The sequence below is a fragment of the Ailuropoda melanoleuca genome, chromosome 8, assembly GCF_002007445.2.
Source record: "Ailuropoda melanoleuca isolate Jingjing chromosome 8, ASM200744v2, whole genome shotgun sequence".
NCBI classification, from domain to species: domain Eukaryota; kingdom Metazoa; phylum Chordata; class Mammalia; order Carnivora; family Ursidae; genus Ailuropoda; species Ailuropoda melanoleuca.
Genome location: NC_048225.1, coordinates 12,698,419 through 12,721,117, shown reverse-complemented (window position 1 = coordinate 12,721,117; position 22,699 = coordinate 12,698,419). Strand labels below are relative to the sequence as shown.

The following is a 22,699-nucleotide window of genomic DNA, read 5'->3' as shown; positions in this document are numbered from 1 at the left end:
GTAGTACAGCTCGAAATCCGGCATTGTGATGCCCCCAGCTTTGTTTTTCCTTTTCAACAGTTCCTTGGAGATTCGGGGCCTTTTCTGGTTCCATACAAATTTAAGGACTATTTGTTCCAGTTCTTTGAAAAATGTCCTCGGTATTTTGATCGGGATAGCATTGAAAGTGTAGATTGCTCTGGGTAGTATGGACATTTTAACTATGTTAATTCTTCCAATCCATGAGCATGGAATATTTTTCCATCTTTTTATGTCTTCCTCAATATCTTTCAAAAGTGATCTATAGTTTCTAGCATATAGGTCCTTTACGTCTCTGGTTAAGTTAATTCCAAGGTAACGCATGGTTTTTGGTGTTATTGTAAATGGGATGGATTCCCTAATTTCTCTTTCTTCAGTCTCGTTATTCGTGTATAGAAATGCAACTGATTTCTGGGCATTGATTTTGTATCCTGCCACCTTACTGAATTGTTCTATAACTTCTAATAGTTTGGGAGTGGATTCCTTTGGGTTTTCCATATAGAGTATCATGTCATCTGCAAAGAGAGACAGTTTGACTTCTTCTTTGCCGATTTGGATACCTTTGATCCCTTTTTGTCTTCTGATTGCTGTTGCAAGGACTTCTAGTACTATGTTGAATAATAGTGGCGAGAGTGGGCATCCTTGTCGTGTTCCTGATCTTAAGGGAAAGGCTTCCAGCTTTTCCCCATTGAGAATAATGCTTGCAGTAGGCTTTTCATAGATGGCTTTTATGAGATTGAGAAATGTACCCTCTATTCCTACACTCTGAAGGGTTTTAATCAGGAAAGGATGCTGTATTTTGTCAAATGCTTTTTCTGCATCAATTGAGAGGATCATATGGTTCTTGAGTCTTTTCTTGTTGATATGATGTATCACATTGATTGATTTGCGAGTGTTGAACCATGCTTGCATCCCAGGTATGAATCCCACTTGGTCATGATGGATAATCCTTTTAATGTACTGTTGGATTCTATTAGCAAGGATCTTGTTGAGGATTTTGGCATCCATATTCATTAGAGAAATCGGTCTGTAATTCTCCTTTTTGAGGGGGTCTTTGCCTGGTTTGGGGATCAAGGTAATATTAGCCTCATAGAATGAGTTTGGTAGCTTTCCTTCTGTTTCTATTTTTTGAAATAGCTTTAGGAGAATAGGTATTATTTCTTCTTTGAATGTTTGGTAGAATTCCCCAGGAAAACCGTCTGGGCCTGGAGTTTTATTATTTGGAAGGTTGTTTATCACTGACTCAATTTCTTCATAGTTAATTGGCCTATTTAAGAAATCTATTTCTTCCTGTTTCAGTCTTGGTAGTTTATAGGTTTCCAGGAAGGCCTCCATCTCTTCCAGATTGTTTAGTTTTTTGGCATATAGCTGTTGATAAAAGTTTCTAATAATCCTTGCAATTTCAATGGTGCTGGTCGTGACCTCTCCCTTTTCAGTCATAATTTTAATAATCTCAGTCCTTTCTCTTTGTTTTTGGACAAGTTTTGCCAGTGGTCTATCAATTTTATGGATTCTCTCAAAGAACCAGCTTCTAGTCCTGTTGATCTGCTCTACTGTGGTTCTGGTCTCTAATTCATTGATTTCTGCTCTAATCTTGGTCAACTCCTTCCTTGTCAGTGGGTTAGGCCTGTCCCTCTGTTGCTGTTCCAGTTTCTTGAGGTGAGAATATAGAAACTGCATTTTAGATTTTTCTATTCTTTTGAGTGAGGCTTGGATGGCTATGTATTTCCCCCTTAGGACTGCCTTTGCAGTATCCCATAGGTTTTGGACCGTTGTGTATTCATTCTCGTTGGTCTCCATAAATTGTTTAATTTGTTTTTTGATTTCCTGGTTTATCGAGTCATTCTTGAGCAGGATGGTTCTTAGCCTCCAAGTGTTTGAGTTTCTTCCAGGTTTTTCCTTGTGGTTGAGTTCCAATTTCAGAGCGTTGTGGTCTGAGAATATGCAGGGGATAATTTCAATCTTTTGGTATTGGCTGAGACCTGTTTTGTGTCCCAGAGCATGATCTATTCTTGAGAATGTTCCATGGGCATTTGAATAGAATGAGTATTCTTTGGTTCTGGGGTGTAGTGTTCTATATATATCTATGAGGTCCAACTCGTCGAGTATGGCATTCAAAGCCTTTGATTCTTTGCTTAGTTTTTGCCAGGGTGTTCTGTCTATTTCTGATAGTGGGGTGTTGAGGTCCCCTACTATTACTGTGTTCTTATCTATATGTCTCTTTATTTTGGTTAAGAGTTGGCTTGTGTATCTTGCTGCTCCCCTGTTGGGGGCATATATATTAATAATTGTCATATCCACTTGTTGAATACTTCCTTTAAGAATAATATAGTGCCCTTCTGTATCTCTCTCTATGGCCTCTAGTTTAAAATCCAGTCTATCTGATATGAGAATTGCTACTCCAGCTTTCTTTTGAGGTCCATTTGCGTGGAAGATGGTACTCCATCCCCTTACTCTAAGTCTGAATGCATCTTTGGGTTCAAAATGAGTCTCTTGTAGACAGCAAATGGATGGGTCATGTCTTTTTATCCAATCTGCAACCCTGTGGCGTTTTATGGGAGAGTTTAAGCCATTTAGATTGATAGAGATTATTGACAGATATGATTTTAATGATGCCATTTCTCTTTAAAGTCTTTGTATCGGTTGTGACTTGCTGCTCTGTATCACTCTTGGGGCCTTTTTACCTTTATAGAGCCCCCCTTAATATCTCCTGTAGGGCTGGTTTCGTGGTTACGAAATTGGTTAATGATTGGCGATTTTGGAACGTCTTTATTTCTCCATCAATTCTGAATGACAGCTTTGCTGGATAAAGGATCCTTGGCTGCATGTTTTTCTCTGAAAGAGCTTTAAAAATGCCCCCCCAAGCCTTTCTCTCATTCCAGGTCTCTGTAGACAGGTCTGACGTAATCCTGATACCTTTGCCTTGGTACGTGAGAAATTTCTTTGCCCTGGCCGCTTTCAATACTGTATCCTTGGATCTAATATTTGCGAATTGCACTATGACATGCCGTGGCGTAGGTTTGTCCTGGTTGAGCTTGGATGGGGTCCTCTCTGCCTCTTGGACACGAATGCTTGTTTCCCTTGCTAGATTAGGGAAGTTTTCAGCTACAATTTGTTCAAATATCTCTTCTAGACCTCTGTTTTTCTCCACCCCTTCAGGGATGCCGATGATTCTGACATTGGATCGTTTCATAGAGTCAGTAATCTCCCGTAATCTACATTCGTGGGCGTGGATTTTTTTAAGACCAGCTTCTATTTTCGTTTTTTCTTCTACTAACCCATCCTCCAATTCGCTAACGCGTTCCTCTGCCTCGGTGACCCTGGCCGTCAGAGCCTCTAGTTTTGACTGCATTTGGCTCATAGAATTTTTAATTTCTGTCAGATTCGCTCTCATTTCTGCCCTTAGGGATTCTATATTCTCAGCAACGCTTTCTCTGATGCTTTTTTCAAGTTTACTCATCATCTTGACCATTGTTGCTCTGAATTCCATTTCTGATAATTGGGATACATCCATATGTATTAATTCTGTGGCCGAGGCCAATTCTGTGGCAGAGGCCACAGACTCATTATCTTTTCTTTGCTGGGGGGGACTTCTCCTTCTCGTCATTCTGATGAAGAGAGATTGCAGGGTTGTCCAGAGCCCAAGTGTTGACTGGGACCCAGGCCGTGCGCCCTTGTTTTATAGAGATCTTAGGGATGTGGGCTTCTTCCTTAAAGAGTTTATTTATTTATTTGAGAGAGAGAGAGACAGTCAGCAAGAAAGGGAACCCAAGCAGAGGAGTGGGAGAGGAAGAAGCAGGTTCCCGGTGGAGAAGCCCGATGAAGGACTCCTTACGGAGCGTTGTGATCACACCCTAATCCGAAGACAGGTGCTTGGTGACTGCGCCACTCAGGCGCTCCGGGTTGTGGGCTTCTTGATTTTTCAGCCTGCCTTCTGGGGGAGGGGCCTGCCTGCAGGTACTCAGAAAACCCTGTTTGGGTAGAGTCTCTGTGTCCCTTGCGAGGGGGGATGGGGATGGGCACCCTGTGAGCCGGTATTTCCGGGCTTTTGTTCTCTGGCGGCTTTCCCTGGCGGTTTGCTATGCCTCTTCTGAGAGAGCAGCAGCGGCTGAAATTCAGCCTCTGTCTCAGAACAGAGGGATCGCGGATCGTTCTCCACTGATGTTCTGGCCACTTTAACTCTGTTTCTGTTGGTGCTGCTCAACCCTGCAGCATCCCGGGCTGTGCGCCCCACACCCGGCGTCCCAGCCCTCACTTCCAGGGCCGGCACGTCTCTGTCCTTTGTGTTTCCAACCCCGCCCGCCGCCAGCCGCCCCGCGCGGGCTCCCGGAGCTCCCCGTCTCAGTCTGGTGTCTCACGGGTGCTGTCCGCGAGTCCGCCTGCTCCCCCGTGCAGGTGGCCCGCCAACCGCCAGCCGTCCCGCGTGCGCTCCCGGAGCTCCCTTCTCAGCCTGCTGTCTCAAGCGTGCGGGTCCGCGGTCTGTCCGCTCCCCCTTGTAGGTGGCTACCGCTTCCCGGCGCCCTGACACGGCGGCTCCCTCCCCCTTCTGTTTAGCTTCCGATATCTGTGCGCGGTTTCACGGCTCCCCGCTTCGTACCTCGATACTCAGCGCTGGAGATGTTCATTTGTAGAGATCCAGATGTATCTTCCTGCGTCTCAGGCTGATTCCGTGGATATTCCTGCTGGTCTGGTACCTATCCAGCTCAACTCAGGGGACCGGCTGAAAAAGGTGTCCCCTACTCCTCCGCCATCTTAACCCCCCCCTCCATCATTTTTTGCACCCCAGCCCAGGGTCCTCCTGTGCACTGCTCTGCACCCAGGGCGGCTGCGCTCCTGCTCCAACTGTGCCCTCTGGAGGGACAAGGGACAAGGGACAAGGCAAAAGCACAGGGAAAGCAGAGTGGCCAAGTGGCTCCTGCCATTAATTGCTCAGTGCAATAAACCCAGTGGAATCCTAGCCTTATAATGGCCTCGTTTAATTAATGCTAAATGACTGTGGGACCCGTATGGATTTATACATTAGATCCACATTAACACCAAATCGTTTGATCACGAATAACTGTTAAAATAATGAACACAGGCGCTTTACAACTAGATGAGAAGGATGTGACCCAGCCTCCTGGGTGGGGAGGAGGGCAAAGCGCTCTTCTCCAAGTTCTGCCTCCTGGCCTCCTTTTCCTCCCTCTTTCTAAGTTGGCATTTCCAAAAGGTATTTATTGAGCTGTCCACGTGCTGGGCATTGTGCTCATTGTGCTAAATTTCCCTCCTGGAGCTTACAACCTATATGAGGTGTGCTCTTGAAAACAAAGCATATTGTAAGAAAAATACATCTATGAAGCATCTGGTAAGTTCTGTGGCTTTACAAATATCTTATTTAATGTTCTCGACATCGGGAGGTAGGTACTATGATCACTTCTCACTTGGCAGATGAGAAAATTGTGCTTGTGAAGGATGAGTGAGCGCCTCGCCCGAGGTCACCCACCTAGTTGAGGCAGGATAATTGAAAATCAAACACAGATGTAGCCTCCCAAAGCCTGTGGTAATTCCTTTGCATGGGCCTGCTTCCTAAGACCACAGTCTAGATGTAGTAGTGGTCCTCAACCTTGGCTGTGCTCCAGGCTCTTGTGATTGGAGCTTTCAGGGAGGGCTCCATGGAGGAGGGGGGCTTTGAAGGGTACCTGTAGGTGTGAGTTGGGGGTGAAGAGTTGGTGGGTAGAATTCTTGGATAGGGAGGGAAGAGGCATCCCTGTCTGTCCCTCTTGCCTTTTGTGCTCACACATCGCCTCCACAGAGTGTCCAAGTTCTTCTCCTTTCAAATAACTTCACTGAATCCTGAATCAGGTTATTTGATTTGCTCATTGGGGGGGGGCGGGGAAGAGTCGAGCATGGGGTGTGTCCTGTCCCATGGCCTCAGGAGGCACTGTCTTTATTCCCCATTGTTCACGTCATCACTTATGCCTCCCCTGGGCTTAACCAAGGAGGGAAGACAGGAGCGGACCCATGAGCAGATGGGGGATGATGAGCTTAGCAGGAAACAGACTGCACAGGACCACTCACTGGGCACGTCCACGGGAGAGGAATGTAGCGATGCCCAGCTCATTCTCTTCTGCCAGGACCTCCAGTCTCTAGAAATCTTACCTTCACCTTCCACGATATTCCCTGAGTGGGTCCGCCTCGGGCAGGGGCTGTTAGGAATGTCCCCGAGAGAGGGTCTGACTGTGGTCCCGAGGGAGCTCCTGGAGCAAATTGGAAATGCCACCCGGTTGGTGAAGGCAGAGCAGAGACGGCTGCCCTGCACCCTGCCCCAAGCCTGTGAAATGAGGTCATGTCCTGGAGGACACAAGGGTTGGCTCCCTGGGTTTCAAGCTCCAGTAGATGCTCGATACTAAGTCAAGTTCAGTCACGCTTACATCCCTTGGCGCATGCATTCCCTCCTGTTTCCGCTCTGGTAGGCCAGCCCTTGTCCTTTAAGACCCACCCCAGTCACCTCCCCTGAGAAGCCAGCCATGCTTCACTGTGGAGAATTAACCACTTCTGCTCTGTGTTTCCTGGCACTTTGCTTGCCCAAACAGCACAAATGTCACTGTATTACATTTGTACATAACTGCCTTCTGGGTAGCTGCACATAGGTGCCCTTCCAGAAGACACGAGGTTTGAAGTGGGACTGCATTCTCTCTCACACCAGAGTCCTGGACGTGCCAGCTCAGGCTGAGCTTAGCCATCTCCATTTTGGGTGGAAAGTTGCTGGGAAAGAGGGGGGGGAAAAAAAAGAAACACAGGACTAAGGAAATTTCCCAGGGAATCATGCACTACCGGGCCTGTGCGGGCGTGCGTAGCGTGCGGGCGTGCGTAGCGTGCGGGCGTGCGTAGCGTGCGGGCGTGCGTAGCTTGCGAGCGAGCGGTGGTTTCAGAAAGTCCTGCGGGCAGGTCCTGGGGGCCTCTAAGAGGCCCGGGGTTGACGTTCCTGTGACATTCCTGTGGGGCTTTGTCCCCTGAGCTGAGCTGCCAAATCCAGCTGCCTGCAGCAGGTTGCAGAGGACCCGCGAGCACCAGGCCAGTCAGCAGGCTGGAGATGATCCGTCTAACCGTCCACAGCGCAGACAAATGGGCACAATATTTTGGGTTCCTCTTCACTTACCCAGAACATAAATCAGTTTTCTGTAGGGAGTTCAGAACAATCTTTTGGAATTGGGTTCTGGAAATGGAGATGAGCCCAGGGGGCGCCCAAGGACTGACTACCTCCGAGGGGGCTCTGCCCGAGCGGCCCTGAGAGTGATGGGGCCGCATCTCAGCACCGTGCCACTGTCCCAGGTCAGATCTGCTTACTTTATTTGAAACTGGCTGAACATTTCAGACTTGATTCCCTAGGGAATAGGAACCGTTATGTATGATAAGACTGGATTGTGGAGGGGCTAGAAGGCCTGGGTAAAGAATTTGGCTTTAGTTACTTAAGGCAAATACCTGATATGTGTATCAAGGCTGCCCTCTTTCTCACCCATGGCAAGGATCGGTAACTGATCATAGCACGTTTTCCAATGAATCTGAACTTATCCTCAGTATCTTTCTCAACCCACTGGTCAAGATAGCTGTGACAACTGATTGGAGCTGGTACACAAAGGAAATCGATTTGCCATCCCTGGGTCCAGTCTCCTCACTGTACACATAAAAAAGAAAAAACTGAGGCTAAGGGAGATGATGTGACCTGCCCAGGGCCATCCTTAATTTGGTAGGCAGAAGGGACAATGGTCAGTCTTTGTGCGGGGGAGGGACATGATGAAAGCGGGAAGAGTAACCCAGCGCCATGGAGCAGGGACTAATGTGAGCCAAGATAGGTGCCTGGAATGCAGAATTTAAAGAATCACCCTCTCAGCTGTCAACTCCATGCTTGCAAATCCCTGAGAATGATGCCTTCTCAAATTTTGCCCCCAGGTGCTCGCTGGCCTCACCTTCGTCCCTGCCCTGGCTGGGATACTAGTTAGCAGCTAACTTTTGCCATGTCCAGTCATCAAGTGGAACTGTGACAGCAGGAACGCAGGAAACTGATTGAAACTGGCAGATATTGTAAAGGAAGAACCAGCAGGACTTGGTGGCAGACTGGTCACGAAGGTAAGAGAAAGGGACATATTTGTGCGACAGAGTGTGTCCGTGAGGTTGGTGGAGCCCTGACTGGAGCGGGAGCAGGGTTAGAGCTTAGCAGTTGGCTTGTAATTTTGCCTTTCTGGTTGCTGGTGTTCCGTAGTGGCCTGCTCTTCTATTTTTCAGAAAAAAATTTTTTTTTCAGTGTAACACAGAAAAAATGTACATATTGTATGTAGTGAATTCTCGAAAAGTCAACCAAGCCACCTCATAATTACTATCCAGGTCAAGAAACAAAACATCACTGGCACCCCAGAAATCCCTGTTGTGCTCCTGCTAGTCTCCACTCCTACCTCCAAGGGCAACCACTGTCCTGACTTCTAACACCGCAAATTAGTTGTGCTTGGTTTGGGGCTTTACATAAAATGCAGTCTCGCGGTCTGTACTCTTCCATGTCTGGCTTCTCTCACTCAGTCTTACGTTTGTGAGCTTCATCCATGGTGTGAGTAATTGTAGATTATTTGTTCTCCCTGCTGTATAATATTCTGTGGTGTACCATGATTTATTTACCTATTTGCCTGTTGACAGGCGTTTGTGCAGTTTCCCATTTCGAGCTATTATGAACAGTGTTGCTAGGTTCACTAGTGTGCATGTCTTTTGGTGACAGTATGTGTGCATTCTGTTGAGTGTGTTGTGTGCGAGTGCAGCTGCTGGGTCACGGGGCGTGTGCATAGATACCAGGCTGGCCAACTCCTGATTGTCACCAGGAGTGTGTTAGATTAGGACCTGGAAGAAGCAGAAGCCAAGATGGGGTTAGCGGTGCAGCAGCTTTGTTGGGGGAACCCTAGTAAGGCAGGAGCAGGCAGGGACAGGCTTCAGACCTCAATCTCTGTGTGACTTTGTGAAGGAAGAGGGGGAAGGATGAGGGATTGGGCAGGAAGGATCTGAGACCCAGCACAGGTCTGAGGAGGCAATGGCCAGGCTGAGGCAGAGTCTCCAGCCAGAGTTACCATTAGGAGAAGGCGACACCAGGACTGGCTGTGCTTAGTCATTGACTGGGAACAGCTGGGGAAGTGTGGGGTCGGCACTAATGTGGTTTTGGAGCTGGAGGAATGGCAGCTGCGTTCCCCGCCATGCGTGTTCACGGCCACCACCTGAGAATTATGAACTTGGGGTGATTGGCAGAAGTACAGCGAAGTGCCTGAGAACCTGGGTTTCAGAATCAACCCGGCCAGGCTCAAGCCCTAACTCAGTCATTTGCTAGCTGTGTGATCTCCCATAGGCTGGCTAACCCTCTGAGCCTTAGTCTGCAAGTCAGTAAAATGGAAGTGGTAACAACTAACGCTTAGAGTTGTTGTAAGGATTAAATGAGATAATTCAATGAAAGCACTCAATACACAGTAGTCATTCGATAAATAGTAGGAGTTGTTCATGCCACATGTTTATTGAACACCTGATATGCCAGGCACTGTTCGAGCCTTGGGGGGATGCAGCAGTGAGCAGAACTGAGTGCTATTCTAGGAGAGACATAGCTAATAGATAGACAAACCAGCAAAATATGAAGTTTGTCAAACCTCGAGGTGTAACCATGGAGGAGAAAAATAAAGCAAGAAAAAGCAGAGGGGACTCTATCCTGTGTTACCAGAGTGGTCAAGGAAGTCTCCCCTAAAAGATGAAATTTAACAGAGATTTCAAAAAAATGAGGGACTTAGCCATTCTAGTGAATGGGGTAAGCACACTCCAGGCAAAAGAAACAAATGCCACGGCCCTGGGGTCTAAGTGTGCTCGGCCTTTTAGAGGCACAGCATGGAGGCTGCTGGGTGACAGCAGAGAGAGGGAGCAGAGGGTGGTTGGAGTTGAGGTCAGAGAAGTAGTTGGACCGGGAAATGCAGTGCTCTGTGGGCTTCACTCTGAGAAAGAAAGAAATCAGTATAGGTTATGTAGGGTTCCCATTTTCTCCATGGTCTTGCCAACACTTGGTATTACCTAACTTAATTTTTTGTGTCAACAGTGTGGACATAAAGTAGAATTTACTCGTTTTAATTTGGATTTCTCATATTATGAGAAATGTGGCTGAATAGCACTTTATAAACATTTTATTCATTTGGGTTTCTGCTTCTATGGATCACCTATTCACATCCTTTGCCTGTTTTTCTATAGGATTTTGTTTTATTGATTTGCAGTTTTGGGGCATGTTATAGATAGTAATCTTTAATGATTTTAGACTTTAAAATATTTTCTTTTTTTTTTTTTAAAGATTGTATTTATTTATTTGACAGAGACAGCCAGCGAGAGAGGGAACGCAAGCAGGGGGAGTGGGAGAGGAAGAAGCAGGCTCCTAGCGGAGGAGCCTGATATGGGGCTCGATCCCAGAACGCTGGGATCACGCCCTGAGCTGAAGGCAGACGCTTAACGACTGCACCACCCAGGCGCCCCTTAAAATATTTTCTATCAGTTGTCACTTGTTTGTTAATTTTGTCCACAGCACTTTTAGTCCTTTGAATAGTGTCTTTCAAGAATTCTTGTCTATTAGGAACCTCAGAATGTGACCGTGTTTGGAAATAAGGTCTCTGCAGACATAATTAGTTAAACACCTCAGGATGAAATAATCTTGGATTTTGTCTGAGCTATAGATCCAGTGACTGGAGAGGACATAACAAAGGCCATTTAAAGATAGAAGAAGAGATTGGGCTTATGCTGCCATAAGCCGAGGAATGCCCAGAGCCTTCAAGAGCTGGAAGAGGCCAGGGAGAATTCCTTCCTAGAACCTTCAGAGGGAGCATGGTGCTGCTGACACCTTGACTTCAGGCTTCCAGCCTCCAGAACGACAGCAGAATATATTCCCCAGTTTGTGGAATTATATCATGACAGCCCCAGGAAAGTCATACAGATTTTGGCGCAGGGTAGTGGTATGCTGCTGTAACAAATACCCAAAACTGTGGAAATGGCTTTTGAATTGAGTCATGGACAGAGGCTGGAAGAATTTTGAAGCTTATTATAGAGAAAGCCTACACTGCCTTGAGAAGTTCGTTGACAGAAATACGGATGTGAAAGGCGATTCTAGGGAGCGCTGCCACGGAAGTGAGCAGTACAGTTGAGAAAGCGTCTATCATGAACAGAATGCACTAGAAACATGGTACCGCTAGTGAGGCCTCAGGAGGAAATGAGGAACATGTTCCTGGAAACGGGAGCAAAGGCAGTTTTTATTAAAAAGTGACAGAGAACTTGGCTGATTTATGCCCTACTGTTAGAGGAAATGCAGACCTTGACTAGGATATTTAGCTGGGGAGATTTCTTTTTTATTTTTATTTATTTTTATTTTTTATTTTTTTATAATAATTTTTTATTATGTTAGTCAACATACAGTGCATCCCTAGTTTTTGATGTAATGTTCCATGATTCATTACTTGCGGGGGAGATTTCTAAGCAAAGTGTGGAAGCTGTGGCCTGTTTTCCCTTTACTGCTCACAGCGAAGTCCAAGACAAAAGAGAGCACTTGAGGAAGACATTGTCAAACTTAAACGGGCCAGCGCTAGATGATTTGGAAGGTTCTTATCTAGATTGCTACAGTTAGGAAATTCACTGTTGAGGAAGTGTGCTCAGGAGAAAGCACCAAGAGTGTGGCTGGACAGCATCATTTTGCTGAGGAAATTAGGTATGTGACAAATGGATCCAGCTGACCATCTGAGCAGAAGCCAGGGATAGAGGCGGGGTCATCCAAAGAGCATCTGTGGGTAACATTCATGTCTAGATGCAGAGATCTCCATGACACACAGGAGACTCACAAGGTTTGTGAGAATGTTACACCAGCAGAAACATGGCCAGTTTGGACCAAAAGGGACAGAAACCGGACAAAATGACGGAAGCCTGGCAGACTTCTGGGATTCTGCAGGTAGGAAGCTAGCTGATAGAGATAATCAGCTACAAATATGTGCTACCCGTAAGGAAACAGGTGAATGGCTTTAGACCTGTAGATGTAGCAGCAGAGGCCAGAAAGGTGGGGGCTGCCACCATAGGCCCAGGGGACATTGCACGAAGCCACAGAGGGTCATTCTCAGACCTTGAAATGCATAGGAATTTTTGGTTTCTGACTTGCTTGGTAATGGTGGCCCTTTTATTCCTTTAATCTCTCCCTTTTGGAATGGGAATGTCTGTGCTGTGCCTGTCCCATCAATGTATTTGGAAGAAGATAACATATTTTCTAGTTTCACACATCCATAGATAGAGAGGAATTTTGCCCCAGAATAGATTATACCCAGAGTCTCACCTATACCTGTTTTATAGATTTAAATGATTGGGTTTGGGACTTTTGAGTTAATTATATTTAGTTAAGATTTTAGACTTAGAATTGTTGCTGGACTGAGTTAAGACTCCTGTGAATGTTGGAATGGGGTAGATGTATTTGTATGTGCACAAGATGTTTATTTCGGGGAAGCCAGAGGGCAGACTGGGATGGGTTGAATATGTTCCCTGGGAAGATCTGTTGAAGTCCTAACCCTTGGGACCTGTGAATGGGACCTGATTTGAAAATAGGGTCCTTGCAGATGTAATCAAGTTAAAAAAGGGAGTCTTCAGAGTGGACTGTAATCCGATATGACTGGTGTTCTTTTAAGAAGAGGAAGGCAGAAACACGCAGGGAGAAGATGGTCATATGAAGATAGAAGCAGAGATTGGAGTGATACACTTACAAGCCAAGTTAGGCTAAGGGTTGTTGGCCAACACCAGAAGCAGCAAAGGAGGATTCTGCCTTACAGGTGCCAGAGGGAGAGTGCCCTGCTGACACCCTGACTTCACGCCTGTAGCCTCCAGAGGGTTCAGAGAGAGCGTGCCTTCTGACATCTTGACTTCAGACTTGTAGCCTCTAGAACTCTGAGACAGTAAATTTCTGTTAAGTTACCCAGTTGAACTAAGCATCCTTTCCATTAATAGAAATCTTTAATTTTTTTACAGTGTCACATAGAATTTATTTCTTTGTTGGTATTTGATTTTATTTTTTAAAAACTGAGGTTATAATTGACGTGTAACATATAAGTTTCAGGGATATAACATAGCGATTTGGTATTTGTATACACTGCAAAATGATCTCCACAGTAAGTCTAGTTAATGTCTGTCACCTTACATAGTTACAAAAAAATTTTTTTTTTTGTGGTAAGACTTGTAAGATCGACTCTGTTAGCAACTTTCAAATACGCACTACAGTAGTTATAAGTCAGTCACCAGGGTGTACATTATATCCCTATGACTTATTTATTTTATAACTGATTTTATAACCAATCTCTTCTTTGTATCTGTGAGCTTTTGTTGTTGTTTATTTAGATTCCACATATAAGTGAGATCATGTGGTTTTTGTCTTTGTTTGACTTATTTAGTTTAGCATAATTCTCTTTAGGTCCATTCATGTTACTGCAAATAACAAGAGAAATCTTTAATGTTGATGCAGCAAATTCATCAGGTTTTGCCTTATGGGTTTGCTGTTTGGGTTTTGTTTATAAAGTTCTGTCCCTGCCCAAGATCACAAGGAGAGTTTTATTCATTTTCATTTTACTAGATCTATTATTCTACCTATCAAGTTTAGATCTTTAATCTGTCTGGAATTCACCATTGTATATGGTGTATATGGAGGTAAAGATTTTTTTGGTGAACCACCGACCACATCCTTTCCCACTTGTTTGCAGTGCTGTCTTTATCACGTATCAAGTTCCTATATACGCACCCAGGTCTGTTTACGTATTCTCTCTTCTGTTCCATTTATATGTCTGTTCCTGAGTTAGAACCAAGCTTCATAAAATCGTATAACTCTATACTATGTCATAATATCTGATACAGCAAATCACTATGCTTTCTTCTTTTTAAAATACTGATTTCGTTATTTGTGGATTTTGAAACTTCATTTTTCTATATATTAATTATGGAATCAATTTGCTAACTTTCTAAAAAAATCTGCTAGAATTTTGACTGAACTCTCATCGAATTTAGAGACAATTGAATTTTCATAGAATTTCCTGCAAATTTCTGGTTGAATCTAGAGTGTTGATCAAATTCAAACTGTAGATCATTTATCAACATCTACCTGTGTGTCTGTATTGATAGATGTAAATATATATTTTTTACGTGACTACCTCGTAAGTGGGTTATGTTCTTACTTCAAGAGGAACGTAATAAAAATATCTGGTTGACGCTCCTTTATTGGTTTTAGTCGGCATTAATAATAAATTGCTAGATCAGTTAATTCATTAGGAGTTCCAATAGAGTGGTATTTTATTTTAATGCATTTTTATTATTGATTTTACTGATTTCTACTCCTTTCCTCTTTTGTTATCTTCTTTTTGGGATTTACTCCATAATCTCTTTTTCCCCCAAACTCCTGAGTCAAATACTTAAATAATTTTTTTCCCCATCTGTGTCGTTTTCTGGTAAATATAGTTAAAACCATTAATTTTCTTTAAGTCTTGCTTTAGTTGTGTCCCGCAAATTTTGACATGTGGTGTTTTTATTGTCATTCAGTTCTAAGTATTTTGTAATTTCCCCTATGATTTCCTCTTTAACACAAGTGTTAAGTAAGCTTGACTTTCAGTTTCTATACCTTTGGGATTAATAAGTACCTGTCTTTTTGTTATTGATTCTTATTTTTATTGCAGTCTTTGGAAATGGTTGCATCATCATCTTTTGTAGCCTAGATCCACGTTTGTGGTAGATTTTTTTTTTTTAATGTTCTAGGTGAGCTAAATAATAATATCCACTCCTCATGTTTGGGGTATAAAGTTCTTTATTGTACCTCTGTTCAAGGTTATCAACTGCACTATTCAAATCTATTAGCTTATTTTTGTCTTCTGTTAGTTTCTGAGAGGAGTATGTTTAATTCCTTAACTACAGTTTTTTCTTGATGTTTCTCTGTTCCCCTCTAGCATGTTAGCTGTTGCTTTATCGTCTTTGAGGCTGTATTATTTTTTTGAGGTTATGTTATTAACAGACATCTTCATGATCCTTATATCTTCCTGATTTTTTTTTTTTTTACAGTTTTATAACTTCCTTCTTTCTCTCTTGTTTTCTTTTTGGCCTGGAATTCTATTGGCCTAAATATAAAACTGTGGTTTATTTTTCCATGGAATATCTTTTCTATTTGTATTAGTTAAGTCTGGGTTCAACTGTAGTCAAAGAAAACCCAAAATATCAGTGTCCCAAACAAGATAGAAGTTTATTTTATCAAAGCCTAGAAGCAGCCTGGGGTTGGTACTGCTTAAATATGATATTTATTTCTTCTTAATTCAACATAGGCAGACAATAGGTGTTATGGCACCCTGATAAATTCCTTAGGGACCCAGGGTTCTTGTACCTACCTTTCCACAGTGCATAGGTTATATCCCTTGTCCTCATGATTAGTAAGAAGGAAAGAAGAAGGAGAAGGAGAAGGATACCCCTTCTTTCCTAAAGCATACTACCTGGAAATTGAATATATCATTGCTACTTACATTGCATGGCTAGAACTTCATTGTAGGCCATTCCTTGCTGCAAGGGAGGTTGAGAAATGTAGTCTTTTCTCCAGGAAGCCATGTGCCTAGCTAAAAATTGTGTTATATTAAATAAAATAAGGGAAACATGAATCTAATTGACAATTATCTATCTCTGCCATACCATCTCTTTATTTTTCAACTTTTCTGTAGATTTTGGTTTTTCTTAATTGAACATTTTATTGAGATAATCGTAGGTTCACATGCATTGTAAGAAATAATATGGAGAGGTCCCACGTACACTTCAACCAGTTTCCCCTGATGGTGACATTTTGTAGAACTATAATATAATATCACAACTGAGATATTGACATTGCTACAATCCACTGATATTATTTCTTATTCAGATTTGCTCACTTTTACTTGTACTTGTGTGTGTGTGTGCACGCACGTAGTTAGTTCTTTGTGTGCACACATTTAGTTCTTTACAGTTCTATCATGGGTGTAGGTTTGTGTATCCACCACCACAGTCAAGATACTGAACAGTCCCATTGGCACAAGAATCCTAGTTGCCCGTTTGTTGCCGTCTCCACGTCCATCCTCTCTCTGCCACCAGCCCTCGTCCCTGGCAACCACTACTCTGTCATGAAAAAATGTTATATAAGTGGACTTACATAGTATGTAACATTTTGGGATTCACTTTTTTTTCACTCAGCATAATTCCTCAGATTTATTCAAGTTGTTGCCCATATCGACAGTTCATTCTTTTTTGTTGCTGGGCATCTTCCGTGTGTGTATGGACTGCGGTTTGTTTAACCGTTCATCTCTGGAAGGACATCTGAACTGGTTCCAGTGTTTGCTGTTATAAACAGAGCTGCTGTGGACATTCACGTACAGTTTATATGTGTGCGTGTGAACATAAGTTTTTATTTCTCTGGGACAAATGCCCAAGAGTAGAATTGCTGGGTTCTATGGTAATGGCATATTTTAGTTTTATAAGAAACTATTTTCCGGAGTGGCTGTACCACTTTACATTCCTACCAGCAACTCATGAGTGATCCAGCTTTTCCACATCTTCGCCAGCATTTGGTGTTGTTTTTTTAGTCATCACGAGAGGTGTATAGTGATCTCTCATTGTGGTTCTAATTTGCATTTCTGTGATGGCTAATGATGTTGAATATCTTTTCATGTGCTTATTTACCATCTGTTTGTCCTCATCGGTGAAATGTTTGCTCCTGTCCTTTGCCTGTGTTCTAATTGTGTATATAAATATATTCCCCTTCATATATATTTTTACCATTTTGAGAGTTATTTATATGTTCTGGGTGCTAGTCATTTGTTGGATATGTGGTTTGCAAATATTTCTCCCAGTGTGTAGTTTCTCTTTTCATAATCTTCACATGGACTTTCGCAGAGCAAAAGTTTTAAATATTTATGAAGTCCAATTTATCAAGTTTTCCTTTTTTGGATTGAGCTTTTGATATCAAGTATGAGACTTCTTTTTTTAAATTTTTTTTATTTTATTTTATTATATTATGTTAATCACCATACAGTACATCCCCAGATTCCGATGTAAAGTTTGATGCTTCATTAGTTGCGTATAACACCCAAGTATGAGACTTCTTAAGACTTCTTTACCCAGCCTCAGAAACGAAGATTTCCTCCTACTTTTATTTTTTATTAAGAAGTTTTTTAATTTTGGGGCACCTGGGTAGTGCAGTCGTTAAGCGTCTGCCTTCGGCTCAGGGCGTGATCCTGGTGTTCCGGGATCGAGTCCCACATCAGGCTCCTCTGCTGGGAGCCTGCTTCTTCCTCTCCCACTCCTCCTGCTTGTGTTCCCTCTCTCACTGGCTGTCTCTCTGTCAAATAAATTAAAAAAAAAAAAGAAGTTTTATAATTTTATACTCTACACTTAAATTCATGATTCAGGGGCACCTGGGTGGCTCAGTTGGTTAAGCATCTGCCTTCAGCTCAGGTCATGATCTCAGGGTTAGGATCGAGCTCCACATCGGGTTCTCTGCTCAGCGGGGAGCCTACTTCTCCCTCTCCCTCTCCCTCTGTGTTCTCTCTGTCTCTGTTTCTCTCTCTCTCAAATAAATAAGTAAAATCTTTAAAAAAATAAATTCATGATTCATTGGGGTTAATTTTTGTATAATGTGTGAGGTTGAAGTCAAGGTTTTGTTTATGGATGTCCAATTACTCCAGAATCATTTGGTGAGAAGACTATTCTTCCTTCATTGAATTGCTTTGGTACTTTTGTCAAAAATCAGTTGACCACATTTGTGTAGGTCTGTTTCTGGCTTGTCTCTTCTGTTCTATTGATCTATATGTTTATCCCTCTGCTAATACCATATTGTGTTCACTACTATATAGTAAGCTTTAATATCAGGTAGAATGATTTTTCCCACTTTATTCATCTTTGTCAAAATTGTTTTAGCTGTTTAAGTGTCCATGCCTTTCCATATAAGTTTTAGGATAAGCTTGCCTACCGTGATGGCTAATTTTATGTGTCAACTTGACTGAGTCACAAGGTGCCCCAGATATTTGGTTAAATGTTTTCTGGCTGTGTCTGTATGAGTTTATGGGTGTTTCAGATGAGGTTAACATTTAAATCCCTAGACTGAATAAAGTAGATTGCCCTCATCCCATGTGAGTTGACCTCATCCAATCCATCAACCCTGAATAGAACAAAAGACTGAGTAAGCGAGAATTTGTTCCCTCTCTGCATGACTTTCTTCAGGCTGGTACGTCAGTCTTCTCCTGTCCTTGGACTTAGACTCAGGTTGGAACTATACTGTTGAGTTTCTAGCTTGCCAACTGCAGATTGTGGGACTTCTCAGCCTCCATTATCATGTGAGTGAATTTCTCATAATCTCTTTGTCTTTCCATATATACATTTGGGGGAGAATTGACACTTTTCTATGTTAAGTCTTCCAATCTGTGAACATGGTATGTCTCTCCAGTTCTTTGGGTCTTCTTTCATTTATTTCATCGGCATTTTGTACATTTCAGGATATGGATCTTGAACATATTTTGTTAAGTTTATACCTTAAATATTTCATTTTGGGGGAAGGGATTGTAAATAATTGTGCTTTTAATTTCTGTTTCGGTGTGCTCATTGTTAGTACATAGAAATGTGATAGATTTTGTATGTTTTATTTTTTATCCTGCAACCTTGTTGAACTCATTAGTTCTAGGAATCTTTTGTGGGTTCCTTGGGATTTTCTACATAGACAGTCATGTCATCTGTAAATAGAAGTGGCAGTTTTAATTATTTCTTTTAAATCTGTATGCTTTTTGTTTCTTTCTCTTGCCTAATTGCAGTGGCTAGAACATGCAGTACTATGTTCAATAAGAGTGATGATAGTGGACATCTTTGCCTCATTCCTTCTCTTAGGGGGAAAGTGTTCAGTCATTATCCATTAAGTGTGATGTTAGCTGAAGATCCTTTGTAGATGCTCATTATCAAATTGAGGTAATTGCCCTCTATTTATAACTTGCTGAGATTTAAAAAAAAATAATAAATGGGTGTTGGATTTTGTCAAGTGCTTTTCTGTACCAATTGATATGATAAAATGATTTTTTTCTTTAGCTTATTGATATGGTGGACTACATAGATTTTTGAATGTAGAACCAGCCTGGAATAAATGCCATTCCATCGTCATGTATGATTCTTTTTATATATTGGCTTCAGCTTGCTATTTTATTGAGGACTTTTTCATCTAAATTTGTGAGAGATAGTGGTCTGTAGTTTTCCCTTTTTTGTACCGCCTTTGTCTGGTTTTCTTATCAGAGTCATACTGACCTCATAAAATGCATTGGGAAAAATTTCCCCCCTCTTCTGTTTTTGGAAGAGACTTTATATAAAAGCGTTAATTTCTTTTTAAATGTTTGGATAAATTCTCCAAATTTCAGGAGCTTGAGTATCAGATGGTGTTACAATTTTTGTTTTAATCAAAAAATATGATTTATAAAACTCATAAGGAAAAGAATGGTCTTTTGCAGGTACCAATATTTTGTTATTTCCATTGATCTTCCTTCCTTATTGATGCTCTAAGATGCTTTCTTTTATCATTTCCTTCCTGTTTGGAGACTTCTTTAGTCAGTCTCTAAGTGTAGGTCTTGGGTCTTTTTGCATTCTTTTGTCTGAGAATATTTTTATTTTCTTTTCACTCCTGAAGGAAACTTCCACCGGGTATAGAATTTATAGTTGAGAAGTCATTTCTTCGGCTCTTGAAAAAGGTCATGTCGCATCTTCTGGCCCAAAATCTGCTGTCATTTGAATTGATGTTCCTCTATAGATAATCCTTTGTTTCTCTCTGACTACTTTCAAGATGTTAAATTTGTCTTTGGTTTTCAGTAGTTGAATTATGATATTTCTTGCATAGATTTCTTTGAGTTTATTCTGTGTGGGGTCTGCTCATCTTCTTGAGTCTATAAGGTTGTATCTTTGGCCACATTTGTAGTAGTTAGCTCTTCCTTCTTTGAATACCTTCTAAGCTCCACACTCTTCCTCCTCTCATTCTGGGACTCTGATGATGTGAATGTTAGATACTTTGTTATTATTCCCCAGATCCCTGAGGCTCTGTTCATGTTTTTTCAAACTACTTTCTCTCTGTTTTTCATATTGGGTGAGATCTGTTTATACATCTTCCTGTTTACTGAGTTTGTCTTCCATCATCTCTACTTTACTATTGAGCAGGTCCAATGAGATTTTTAAAAATTCTGTTACTGTATTTTTAAATTCTAGATTGCCCTCTGGTTCTTTTTTATAACTTCAATATTTGCTAAAATTTTCCATTTTTTCATTCATTTCAACAGAGTTTATAATTGATTGTTTTGAAGCATTTTTTAAAAAAAGATTTTATTTATTTATTTGACAGAGACAGCCAGCGAGAGAGGGAACACAAGTAGGGGGAGTGGGAGAGGAAGAAGCAGGCTCTCAGCAGAGGAACCTGATGTGGGGCTCGATCCCAGAACGCCGGGATCACGCCCTGAGCCGAAGGCAGACGCTTAACGACCGAACCACCCAGGCGCCCCTGAAGCATTTTTATGATAGCTTCTCTTAAAAAAGTTATCTTGTTAGATAATTCCAACATCTGATTCATCTCAATGCTGGTATAGTTGATTGCCTGTTCTTATTTGAATTGTGGTGTTTTTTGTTTGTTTGTTTTGTTTTTGATTCTTGGTATGGCAGGTAGTTTTTAAATTGTTTCCTGGACATTTTATATTTTCTCTTCTGAGACTCAGGATCCTATTTAAACCTTCTATTTTAGCAGGCAGTCACTCTGTTTATGTTTAGCACAGTTCCTGTTCTGTATTTGCAGTAGTTGTTCCAATGACAGTAAGGTTTTCAGAGCCTTTCTGGTGTTATTTTGGTCTGCTTGGCATATCTGGTGGTGCTGGGGATCTCACTGGCCCCTGCTCATGCTGTCTGAGTGGGCAGAAGGGCTTTCCCCAGGCGGGATGCAGGATGTCTCTTCATGGGGGAGGGGTCCGAGGCTCGCAGGGAGAGATAATACTTTCACTGGCTACGTATGGTTGGTGTGTTTCCACATGAGTCATCCTTGCCAGTGGTGCTGGGCTTACTTGATGTTGTCAGAGGAACTCTTGTTTGATTCGGGGAAAGAGTGAGCCTACTGGGCAGCCTTCTCTTGGTAGGCTGGAGTTTAGGAAATGGTGGACCTAATTGCTTTCTTCTGTTGGATAGGGGACATAACGATGCCTTGCTGCTTCTTGTTTTTTTGGTCCTAGGGCCACAAACCAGTTTATTTACTTACCACATTTCAGAGTTCTCCTTTGGTTGTTTCTGGCACATTTCCAGGGTTTATAGCTGTACTTAGTGGGAGAGGAGAAGGGAAATGGGTCGACACTATCTTATCCAGACTGGAAACCTGAAATTTGTTTTTAAATATATCTCTTGTGAAAAATGTATTACTGGGTTTTGCTTTTTAAGAAAATTCGGTCAACTGTCATTGTTATAATTTTTATTTTAGTAGTCTTTTCTGCTATATAATGTTATGTCTTACATACTTTTCTACGCCCACCTCCCTTTCTATGCCTTTCATTAGTTACAGTGAATTTTCTTTTCCTGGTTTTAAAGATATTTCCATCCTCCACACAAGAAGATTGTAAATTCCTACCTTCTGTGATGTGAGTTGCAGCATTTCCCTGTGAGTTGATGATACTTTCCTACCCTGTTGGTATCAGGCATGCCTGGAGATTTGCTTGACAAATAGACTTTGAATCAAAAAGATCTACCTATGATTTCTGAGCAGAGGCTTTCCGTACCGTCATGTTGTTCCTCTGTTGTGCTTTTCTCTCTGCCATGAGGCTGAGATAAGACCTGCTCCTTTTGCTGGGGCCTGGAATGAGGGAATGAACAGATGCCGGGAACACACCTGCAGTAGCTGGCCTGCAGCCAACACCCGAAAGAGAAATAAATTCTTGTTCAAGCCACGAGATGGGGTTGCTTGTTACTGTAGCATAACCTCGTAAGAGCTGACTGGTCAAAAGTAATTCATTCCATTTTTTAGCTTTTCTGGTGCTTATCCTATTAAGAGCTCTGATGATATTTCCCCCCTGAAGTTCTGAAGTATATCAGTGTTTTTCTCGTCCCCTGAATGTGTACCTCTCCCTTGCAGGATGATTCTCCCCTTGTTCCACCATGTTAGGTTTGTTTAAAATCTTAGTTCTTGATTGTTGTGGATGCACTCTTGTTTTCAGTTCTTGCTTTTTTTCTTGTTTATCCATATATCTCCCAGCACATTCCTTAATTTATTTTTCTTCTTGCCAGGGTACTTCCTCTAAGAGTTTTCCAAAGAGAATATTCTGAGGTCTCGCCTCCCTGTTACTATCCTTTATTTTGATCTTATATTTAAATATAGGTCACTTGGATATAGCATTCTAGGTTAAAAGGGTTTTTTTTGTTGTTGTTGTTGTTTTTTTCCCCCTGCAACACTGAAAATGTTGCTGTATTGCATTTTTTTTTGTATTCGGGATCACTGTTGAGAAGTCTGATGTTGATTTGATTTTTGTTCATATGCGGCTTATCTGCTTTTTTATTTTTGGAAGGTTTTTAAATTTTACTCTTTGATTTTGATTTTGACTTACTCTGTAATGTGTCTAGATGTTGTTTTTATTCTCTCCAAATCCAT

At 42.1% G+C, this 22,699-nt stretch overlaps 1 long non-coding RNA gene across 1 annotated transcript in view; it reads left to right on the top strand.

Annotated features, from left to right (window-relative positions):
- The first annotated feature begins 7,951 nt into the window (after positions 1 to 7,951).
- The window catches only part of LOC117803314, a 324,599-nt gene continuing 309,851 nt past the window's right edge, over positions 7,952 to 22,699 (top strand). Inside the window, exon 1 of the long non-coding RNA XR_004627015.1 lies at positions 7,952 to 8,124. This is a non-coding gene — a long non-coding RNA (uncharacterized LOC117803314). The remainder of the gene's footprint in view (positions 8,125 to 22,699) is intronic.